The sequence below is a fragment of the Dipodomys ordii genome, unplaced genomic scaffold, assembly GCF_000151885.1.
Source record: "Dipodomys ordii isolate 6190 unplaced genomic scaffold, Dord_2.0 Scaffold109, whole genome shotgun sequence".
In the NCBI taxonomy this organism is placed as follows: Eukaryota; Metazoa; Chordata; class Mammalia; order Rodentia; family Heteromyidae; genus Dipodomys; species Dipodomys ordii.
In genome coordinates, this window is record NW_012267325.1 from 1,692,433 (window position 1) to 1,703,836 (window position 11,404).

The 11,404-nt window shown below is 35.6% G+C and overlaps 1 pseudogene; it reads right to left on the reverse strand.

Moving 5' to 3' along the window:
- Positions 1–713: 713 nt before the first annotated feature.
- Positions 714–1,284, reverse strand: LOC105994786 (annotated as a pseudogene).
- Positions 1,285–11,404: the final 10,120 nt, after the last annotated feature.

Here is an 11,404-nt window from a genome sequence, read left to right on the forward strand (position 1 = left end):
GTTGGTTTTGACATTGCTTTCTATGGGAGTTTGCAGAAAGCAAACCAGCTTATGGATCTTTCCTGCCTTCCTATTTTGTTTGGTTAGCTTGTTATATCATTTCTCCTTCTACTATGGTTTTGTTTTATGGGGCTTCTTTTTCAATGATAAAGACTTAAGAAAGAAGATGTTTCCCAAGAATAAAATCAAAATATAAAAGAAATGAAACTATTGAAAATATAAAAGAAAAGAAACTATTTTAAAATAGTTAAGAAGATAGTTAAGAAGATAAGTTATAGTTAAGAAGATAAGTCTCTAGAGGAACTAATTATAGCCTAATTTAACTATTTTAATTAATTTTTTTTACTAATTTTACTAATTTACTGTTTCACTAATTTACTACTTTGGCTAATTTTATTTAACTAATTTTATTTTAACTAACTTAACTAACTATAGCTTGAATTTTATTTTACTATTTTATTTTATTTTATTATTTTACTATCGTTTCATCAAAGGCTACTAGGTAGACCCTGTGATTTCTTCATCTCATTATTGGCTAACACTTTGCCTTTTTTTTTGAGAGACACTGTTTAGTTTTTATTCATAATCATAAACTTTACACTGCAATCCAGCTAGATTTGGAGGGGAGGTAAGGAAAACATGGAACCCAAAGAACTGCAGTGAGGGCACAAAGATGACAGGACATCGCAAGCAGATGGGGTGGAAGGGTGTGCTCCTGAGCTATAGAAGGAATGGTCTGGTGGTTATGGTAAACCAAATCAGATGTATTAGAGTTGTCCGCAGTCGGTAATGGTGACCTTCTTGCTGGGCTTGCCATTCCTGGACCCAAAGCCCCGCATGGCTTCCACGACTTCCATGCCCTCTTTCACCTTCCTAAAGACCACATGCTTGCTGCCAAGCAATCAGTCTTGACAGTGCAGATGAAAAACTGGGAACCATTTGTGTTTGGTCCAGCATGTGCCATGGACAAGATGCTAGGACCTGTATGCTTCAGGATGAAGTTCTCATCCTCAAATTTCTCTCCGTAGATGGACTTTCCACCAGTGCCATTATGGCATGTAAAGTCACCACCCTGGCACATGAATCCTGGGATAATCCCATGAAAGCAGGAACCCTTATAACCAAATCCTTTCTCTCCAGTGCTCAGAGCACGAAAGTTTTCTGCTGTCTTTGGAACTTTGCAAACAGCTCGAAGCAGACGCGGCCCAAGGGCTTGCCGTCGGCGGCAATGTCGAAGAACATGGTGGGATTGACCATGGCTGGCAGCTGATAACCACAAGCGACAGCAGCGTCTGCAAAGCCACTTTGCCTTTTTTATATCTTATATAATGATTGGTGAAGCCACTGATTTAAAAATTTATAATATGTTAATATACCAAATACTAATGTAGTTGAACATACATACTAAAAAGCAAAAACAAAATGAGGCAGACTAATATGTATCCTAAAGCTTGTTAGAGCTGGAGCAATAACGTCATTTATATTTTCAGGGAAGGGTCATATGGGTGAGTCTGCCTTGGCTTGTGATCATGTTTTCATTGAATGAATTAATTAAGATTAAAAAGCAAATTTTTGGCACACAGGACAAAGAATTACTAACTTATGAACTGAAATATATTGCCCCCAAAAGATCTTCCAGTGTTGTTTTTGCTTTTTTTTTTTTTAATGATGGGATGGAAGACTAAGGACAAAGCATGAATAACTGTTTCTTAGGGAAGAAGAGTGTAAATAAAATATATTTAATAAAGTCAATTGATGCCTTTCACATTTAGACCTAACCATGTTGTTGTTAGGTAGTGAAATATTTTTTTAAACTGATGAAATGCCAGGATAAGATCTATGCAATTGTTATAAAACTAAATCAGTCTTGTGAATTTTATGCATATAGAATTGCCATTGTATAGAAAAAATTCTAATGCAAAATACATAAATAAGGTCAATCTCCAAGGCATAAACTTGAAATATCTCCTCCTTTTTTTCCCCAAATGCAAACAAAACTGGGGAAAAAATTTAGTACAGAGCATGAAATACACAAACTTTCCTAGAACAAGATGCTGCTGTAGCCCATTCTAGCTAGACTAGTTACCTCAATCTGAATAAGAAACACTGTTGAACTTAACAAAGAACATCTGTTTTTCATTTAAGGTGCATTCAAGTGTTCATTAAAGTGTCCTAGCTGCTCTTTTCTTGTTCTATTTCACAATGGCTTTCCTTTCTAATATTCTTGCAAGTTCAGCATGTGACTTAGAAAACCTCAGAGTCACTGTGGCATTTCCTTTGAAAAATGCCAGGAGAAACAAGGGAGAGAAAGCTGAAATCTCAAAGCTTAGTAACATTTTTATTACCATTCGCCTTTTCCATACTTCCTATGGGTGTTTATTTTCTACAATTATTCAATAGGCTTCATTGAACCTGAATACCCCAGATGCCCCACTCCTGTCTCCCGGGAGGCCAGGGAAAGAGGAGCCACAAGTGAATTACTGGCATTAGCTCCTTTGATAGAAGTGTTTGGTCACTTTCTATAAGAAAAAGAATCAGTTACAAATAGTTTATATGCAGTGTCCCAGACTGCATGGTTCTGCCAAATCTATTTCAATATATGCTTTATCTTGACTGTCTATGTCAAAAAATTTCAATATTTCTTTCGTTTTCTTGAAAGTATTGTCCCATTAAAATAGCAAATGAACTTGAATACAAAGAAAATAACTTCCTTGGAAAAAAAAGTATGTTGTAGGCTTATTGGGTAGATTTGTCAGATTTTAGTAAACAAATTGCATCTAAATGAAACTAAAAATATTTTTATTATAATAAATGATGAAAAATAAGTACATAATTCATTTATAAACATACATTTCTAAATAATTATGCTAAGTATCCTTCTAAAATAAAAAGCTTTGTATTTTATATAATTTAGGTAAACATTTTAAGATATATTAAATTGGCAAGCATCTGTTAATAAGAGATATGTAGAGTCATTTGTGGCTGAAAAGGCACAAATAATCCCAATATGAAATAAACCTTTGCCCAGCTGCTTACTTAATATGATGAATGGTCCAAAATGTTATAGATGGAGAAACAACATCTGATTCACAATAGGCCCTTGACAACTATTAGACTCTCAAAAATATGTATTGACTAGTGAGATGGAGTTGATAAGCCAAAAAGTATCATCTGTTTCATGGAAAAGGGGCTTAAGTATTTCTGGGTAGTATTTTCTATTTACACTGTTAGTCCTTTTGGAAAATATTGCACAGAGGACAGCTGTCATCTGTGTACCATTACTATTTTATTCCTAGTATTAAAAGGGCAAACTATCAGAACCTAACTATGAGTATTTGTCAAATTGGGTTTAGATTTTTTTTATCAGCTGGTTAAAACCCATATGGTTATGTAAACTTTGGCATTATCAGTATAATCATATGCTCTCCATAAAAATAGTTATAAAAGTAAGATCTCTAAGAAATAAGAATGTGTGTGTGTGTGTGTGTGTGTGTTTGTGTGTGTGTGTGTGGATTGATATGTATATGGATGGATGGATGGATGGATGGATATACTCTTAAAGATGCAAATAAATTAATGCTAGAAAAATAGCTTAAAATCATCACAAAGCCTTGTTGATGTGGCCTGCATCTCAGTAAAGATGAAAAAGAAGCAACTATATTTTACATAAAATTGAATAGTTATATAGCCAAAATTTGAATTGACAGGCTTCATTCCTGAAATGCTCAATAAAAGCCTGCTTTTTTATTGAACATTTCTGGGCTAGTCTCTCTGCTGGATCCTTAATGTTTTTTTTTAATATGATCTTTCCCATAACCATAGAGAGCTGTTATAAAGAGAACACAATCATTTTAAACTAATTATTTGCTTCATCCCTTTTATTGAGAAGAATGCTGTTCAGGAAGGTTAAAAATACTTCCCAGTGTCACCCATACCTGGTTAGCAGCAGGGCTAGAGGTACAAATCAAACCTGTTAACTTGAGGACAGAGATTATCCTGAGAATCCAGTACAGTAAAAGAGTGAATTAGGCTAAGGAACACTGGAGAAACCATATTAAAATCTTAGAAAAGAGGGCACTAAAAATAAGATGGAAGTCATGAATCAGTAATGTTTGTAATAATACTCTGTGTCATCACCCCAGATTTGGGCTAAGAACATCTAGTTGTGGAGTTTCTAGAAATAACTCATGGTAAATAATTGATTCCCTTTTGGGAGGCTGGAGCCAGCCATCTGGGATGCTGGCCAAGTGGTTGTTATCCTTGAAACCACCCAGGACTGAGACTGTAAAGATTCCTGAAGTAGCCAGAGAGGAAGAAGCCAGAGGGTAAGAATGGAGTCTTAGTAGAGGTCAGAGTCAAAGCTACCTAAGTTACTAATGCTAAAGACAATCAAACAACAAGCTGTGTGAAATAAACTATAACAAAATAGGAAATGGAAAACTAAGCAAAAACCCTACAGGGCCTAAGAACCAAGTCATAACTAGCTGGCTCCACCAAATGTATTAAGCTTTTGTAGAGTCAAGGCAGATACACAAAGCTCCAGGACCTAAGAGGAAGTTTTAGTCTAGCTTTGATCATTATGCATAGCCTAGAGTGCAATGTCTTAAATAGTCCTCTCCATATTAACTCAGATACTAGACAAGAAAGTTATTAATTGCTCTTTGTTGAATGTAGATCGTATTCTCATTCCTCTGTGATGCTCAGAGAGAAAGGAAAGAAGATACAGTCCTTGTTTTCTAGCCTTATTTTCAGGATAGGGAAGGAAGAAATAATCTCTTCCTCTGAACTTCATATTCAGTGAGTATCTTTCTCATGTGTCCTGTGTGGAAATTATGGCAACTGGCTCTGCCTTTGCAATATCTCTGGACTCCAATATTTTCTTTGTTTTTTCTTTTGTCCCCAACACTAGTCTGGTCCCATAAATCTAGATGCACAATTTGTAATGCCACTCCTCTGTGAATACCTAGAGTCATTATTCTGAATATGCCTAATTCCCAAAACTCTAGAATTCAATAAGTATAGGAAACAGGATTAAACATAATGAAATCACCATCTTTACTAAGAAACTATTTAGAGCCACTAAAATAAGTTCATTGTGCTTACCTCAAAATGAGGGAATGGAGTGGGAAACAATGGCGACGCCACTGGGGCCAGACCATTCACAGTCCTGAAGGCCACTGGATACTCTCTGAGTGAGGTAAGAAGCTGTGGAAAGTTTGGAACTGTATCTGACTTGCGTTTTGGTGGAACACTTCCTGCTGTGGAGACTACACAAAAGCAGATGAAGCAAGACGTGAAGGGCTGTTTTGATAACCCAAGGCAGGGATGAGAGGTGGGTGTGGGTGTGGGACGGGGTGGTTGGGGGTGGTAGAGGGGAGCAGCACAGGTAAGAAGTGGCCATTTCTTGATGTCTTCTAGGCAGACCCAACTGATTTGTGAATGGACTGGATGTGGGGTAAAGCAAAATCAAGAATAATTCCAAAATACATTTTGAAACATGGACCTGCTATTAAATGTATATTTACGTATTTTGCATATATATTATTCAATCGCAATGAAGTTAGTAACTTTCTAGATAATATATTAGGTTCACATGGAAACTCAGAAATTTCATGCTTTGGCATCAAGCACACCGTTTTACACTTGTAGGTATTCTGAAGTTCCCTTATAAATATAAGGGTGAATGTTTGTAAGTAATAAAGTTTTCTTTAAATTTAAAGTAATAAAGTTTTCTATAAATTTATTTTTCAAAAGATTTTCTTTGAACCCCAATGGCAAGAAGAGTGTTGAAGGAGAAGGTTAACATATTTGGTAAGTTATGGCACAGTTTCTGAACACAGAAAATCTATCAACAGTAGTCCCCTGGATGAAAAAGCCCACATCCAGTCCATTCACAAATCAGTTGGGTCTGCCTAGAAGACATTGAAGAGTTAGCGTTATATAATAGATAGGAGAAGGTTGTCAAGGAGCTGAGTCTTCAGAAAGATATCCAAAATGCCCTCCACAATGGCCATACGTTTGAACTATAATATTGTTCAGGTTTTACCTAATAACTCAGGTGGAAGTGAACTAATGTTATTGTTAGGAATAAGTTAACTGGAGTTGCTGCAGGATACAGGAAAGAGCAATCACTGATGATTTAGAAAGTTTTTAAAAATTTTACCAAATCGGAATAATTTAATGGAATAGTTGAGTATACTATTAACAACAAAAATACAATGGGCAATTAAAAGCCTAAGTACAATAATAGAGGTAAGGGGCTGGGAAGGTGGCTCAATGGTAGAGCGCTTGCCTTGCATGCCTGAGGCCCTGGGTTTGATTCCTCAGCACCACATAAGAAAAAAGAAAAAAGCCGGAAGTGGCACTGTGGCTCAAGTGGTAGAGCGCTAGCCTTGAGCTGAAGAGCTGAGGGACAGCGCCCAGGCCCAGAGTTCAGGCCCCACTACCGGACCCCCCCAAAAAAAAATAATAATAGAGGTAAGCTTTTTTTTACAACAATTTTACCAAAGCAACATTTATTTTATAACAAGTGTATATAAACACAGACATTCACAAGATATATACTATATGTGTATGCACACTATAGTATTCATACTCAATTTTATGTATACATGTTTCTATGCACATTATACATGCCCACGAATCCTCCCTATATGAAACAAAATCAGTTCTGAAAATGTAGCCAATGTAGGTTTAAATTAAACTGAAATCAATTTTTCCAGTATTATGTTTCCATCTATTCAATTCTTACCTCTCATTCAAGGATCTGGGAAGCCTTCTTATATTTTTTCCAGTTTATGACAGTTCTCCAAACTCATTTTATTTACTTTGACTCTATTCACATGACCAAAATTATAGCCATCTCATAGAATCTCCTTCAGTTTTGTACTTTTTAAAGCTGTTGTTTTATTGTCTGTCATTTTAGTGATTAACTTTTTCTATTAAAATGAACTGTGAGCTTAAAAGCATAGTATTTAGTGGCATTATGTGCTTTATTAACTACATAGATTCATTTTCCCCTTTTAATTACTACAATTATCTGTTAAAACATAAGCTAAATAAAAGCAATCACTAAAGATTTGCTTTTGGGGATAAAAATGTATATGGAAATGATTCTACCACTTATTTAAGAATTCTGAGTTGGGCACCAGTGACTCACTTGTATACTCCTAGCTACTCAGGAGGCTGAGATCTGAGGATTGAGGTTCAAAGACAGGCTGGGTAGAAAAATCTGTGAGATTATTTTCTCCAAGTAACCACAAAAAGCCAGAAGTAGAGTTGTGGCTCAAGTGGTAGAGCAATTACCTCAGTGCCCAAGCCCACAGTTCAAGCCAGAACTTGGAAAAACAAAACAAAAAACAAAACATATTTTGGGGACATAGGACCTATTAAAACAAAGCAGAATATCTTTTAGATGTTTTTCTGCTTTTTCCTAACCATGTATATGGTATTTCTAATTCTGCCTAAATCTCAAACTCGTATGTTTATATAGCCATTGTTAAACAAAATGTATTTGGTATCACAATTCTCTGTGGAAGTTCTCCAGTAGCTGCTTTTATTTATTTATTTATTTATTTCCAGGGCCTTTGAAATGCTACTCCACTCAGCTAGAATGAGGTTCCATTGAACTTATACATATGAATTTTAAAGTTTCAACTATATAAATGTATTTCTTCCATATCACCAAACCAGTTTAATATTAGTCTTTAAATCTTTTGCAACATATTGCAAACAGTAGTGACATTTAATGATTCTGTTAAAAAATATTACAGTGCACTAAGCCTGTACAGCTACAGGAATCATTTGGAAGTGCAATAGAAAGGCCTAACTATTCCAGTCTTCATAATGGAATCTAAGCACCTTAGAATGATGTAATCGAATGTACATGGAAGTAGCTTATAAACTATAAAACTCTATTAAAATGAAAGATCAGATGACACAGCCCACAGACTACCCAATGGAAGATTTACATTTCACTTATGTATATTTACAGTAAGTAAAACAAAAAAAATGTTTTAAATAACCCACTCCAAAGAACATACCCTAAGAGAGAACCATTATTCATTTGCTTGATGTATATCTTGTACACTTACACCATGCCATGTCCTTCTTTGATAGTACCATTTAGTACAAACAGAGAAATAATTTGTTTAGCTGTATAATCAGGAGAGCCTACACACAATAAAAGAAAGCATTCTGGTTTTTAAATGAATAAAAATTGATTGTGTCCCTATAAAAACTAAATTGGCAGAGTGTTAACTGCATTTCACATAAACATCTGTAGCAGACTGCGCCACTCCACTGGGCTGTAATGCAATAGAGGACACTTAGGAATAAATGCATCCTCCAGATGAGTACACAGAGATTTTCTAAAAGTGCTTGATGAGATTGTAAAAATTGGATTAGTCAGAACTGCTAATGACTCTTAAGACAAAGGGAAATCTTTAAACAAAATTATTTTGCACTTCTCTCTGAATAAATTATATGCAAATTAGTGTTGATTGAAAATGTCTGCCTGGAAGGTAAATTCACACTAATAAAGTAAGGCTGTCCTTCCTTAAACACAGTAGCTCTCATTAGGGAAATTTTAAAATGAATTACATTATTTCTTTATAATAAACTATTTCTATGGATGCTAGGAAGTTGTTACAAACCTTGATAGTTTATTTTTTTACTGCTTTCCTAGTTATCATAATTATAATATGGCTTTTATTTCATAGTGACTTCCATATCTTTTTACATATCAACAGCTTTATCTACATAATGATGTATATATTGTGTATTTGGTATATCCTATATTACAATACGTTGGAAAGCATAAATACTTTCTTATCCAACCAAAGTTCTACACTTGTTTTCATCCATTAGTCTGAGGAAATGCTAGTATTTTGGTCAGAATTTCTTCTATAGTTATAGACCATTTCATTGTTGGCATAATTTCTTTAAAGTTCAGTCTTGGTGGTTCAAGTAATTATTTTAGGTTTTTATCCCCTTATATTAAAACAAAGAAATCAATGTGTTACCTTAGAAAGGACAGAGCAGGGGCTGGGAAAGTGGCTCAGTGGTAGAGCACTTTCCTTGCATGCTTGAGGCCCTGGGTTCGATTCCTCAGCACCACATAAGCAAAAAAGAAAAACACCGGAAGTGGCGTTGTGACTCAAGTGGTAGAGCGCTAGCCTTGAGCTGAAAGCTGAGGGACAGCGCCCAGGCCCAGAGTTCAGGCCCCACGACCGGACCCAAAAATAAAAAGAAAGGACAGAGCAAACACTAGCTTTCTCCTGTGTCGCCTTTAAAAGCAGCAGGGTCTCTAAAGGAACAGCAGCTTTCACCTGAAACCTATAGATAAACTCTAAGCCTCAGTTTCTAAAACATATATAATGCAATGCACAGAGCTTTGAAATGAATAAGACCATGTATTCTTCTCAGGTTTTGTACAGACAGATGACATGCACAGAGCTTAATATTATGCCTGTATATTTATTGTGACTGCATTATTCAAGAAACAAAGTTAAGACAACATGTGCTTTAAAGTAAGACATAGAGCTGGGAGTATGGCTGGGTGGTAGAGAGTTCACTTAGCATCTGTAATGCCTTAAGTGCAATTACCAGAGCCACATATATAAGCATAAATAAAAAAAATCAGAGGAGTTTGGTATAAAGATTAAGACAAAGAATCCTAGTTTTCCATAAGCTCAAGTAGTTTCATTTTTAATTTGGAGAAAATTAAACTTTTATATACATGGAGATGAATTTTGGATGACTATTGGCAAACTACCAAACAATTTGAAGAGACTACATCTTAGAAAAGAAGTGCCTCACGCCATGGCTCACATCTGTAATCCTAGCTACTCAGGAGGCTGAGATATGAGGATCGTGATTCAAAGCCAGCCTGGGTAGGAAAGTCCATGAGACTCTTTATCTCCAATAAACCACCAGAAAACCAGAAGTGGCACTGTGGCTCAAGTGGTAGAGTGCTAGCCTTGAGCTGAAGAGCTGCGGGACAGTGCCCAGGTCCAGAGTTCAAGCCCCATGGCCAACAAAATAAAAGACATTTTCAGGAGTTACATACCAACTCCGAAAGGATAACTAACTGAAGAAATTACTATAATTTTCTACTGATAATGAAACTAAAATGGGTGCAACAATTTGAGTAGTAAGGAATTAAAGAAAACATATTTGGGAATGTTTAAATTTTGTAATACATAAAAATATTCAGATCAGGAACCTTACAGAAGATCTATTTAAAAGTTTCCACTGATAATGGCTTTTGATTTTGCAGTAGCATGAAGAGGTGATTGGCAAATCCCTATGGATTTATGAGCCTTAAGTATAAATGCCTTTACTGTCTTGGTCATAACCATCAAAAATCAAAATAGAAGTATTTGTAATTTATTTTCTTTCTCAAGAATAAAAAAGAGGTTTTGTAACTATTCTAGCATGTTAAAATGGCCTTTAGAAGACAATAAAAACCAACATAGTCAACCAAGGATCATGTCCAACAACTTGATCAAAATCAATGGTTTTCAGTTTATTTATATAATGCATTCATTTATAATAAGTATCTTAGATAAATAGCAAAATTCAAAACTTTTATTACCTTACACATAACATTGTCTGAAGAATTCCCTACATAGAAATCACAAATTTTATCACCAGGATCATAACATCTCATGGAAGAATTATAGACACGAATATTTAACAAGATTAAAACTAGAGCTATAGGCAGAGTGCTGTGGGGGTCTGTCAGTGCAGAGGAAGGATGGGGTGATGGTTTCATAAAGGATGGGAAGTGACTTTTGAGAAGTGGAAAGTGTAAACAGTTGAAAGGAAAGGATGGGGTATCCAAGTGCAGAGGTTTGAGTAAGCAGGCCACATACAGAAAGATGGGTGTGAATGCCTTAGCCATAATGGGAAGTTAGGAAGACAGAGACTAGCAAGTGATTGATCTGCTGCTGCAGTTTATACAGAAACAGTACAAAACTTACAGAAACAAGAGCCCAATCTATGTGTTGAAGTTTGGAAAATTAATCAGATCAATTATTAGAGCTTTCTATTTAGAAAGAAAATTCTGAGAAAAAAAGATTGATCAGAGAAGTGACAAGACACATTGAAACAGCAGGGTTACAGTAGAACTTGATGAGCCAAATTACAGCAATGTTGCAAGGAGCAGCCAGGCAGGGACTCAAAGACAAAGCCAGAGAATTGATACCGGGACCATATTTAGTTGTTAAATCAGCTGGACCAGTGAAGGCTTATTAACACCTTCTCCATACTCACTGTATGATGTAATCACAAAGCTGGAGCTAGACCTAGAATGCTTAATCACCTATCCATAACTCTCACTCACTACCACCTACCAAATTATCTATCTGACCACTGTAATTTACTGCTTTACTCCATATCG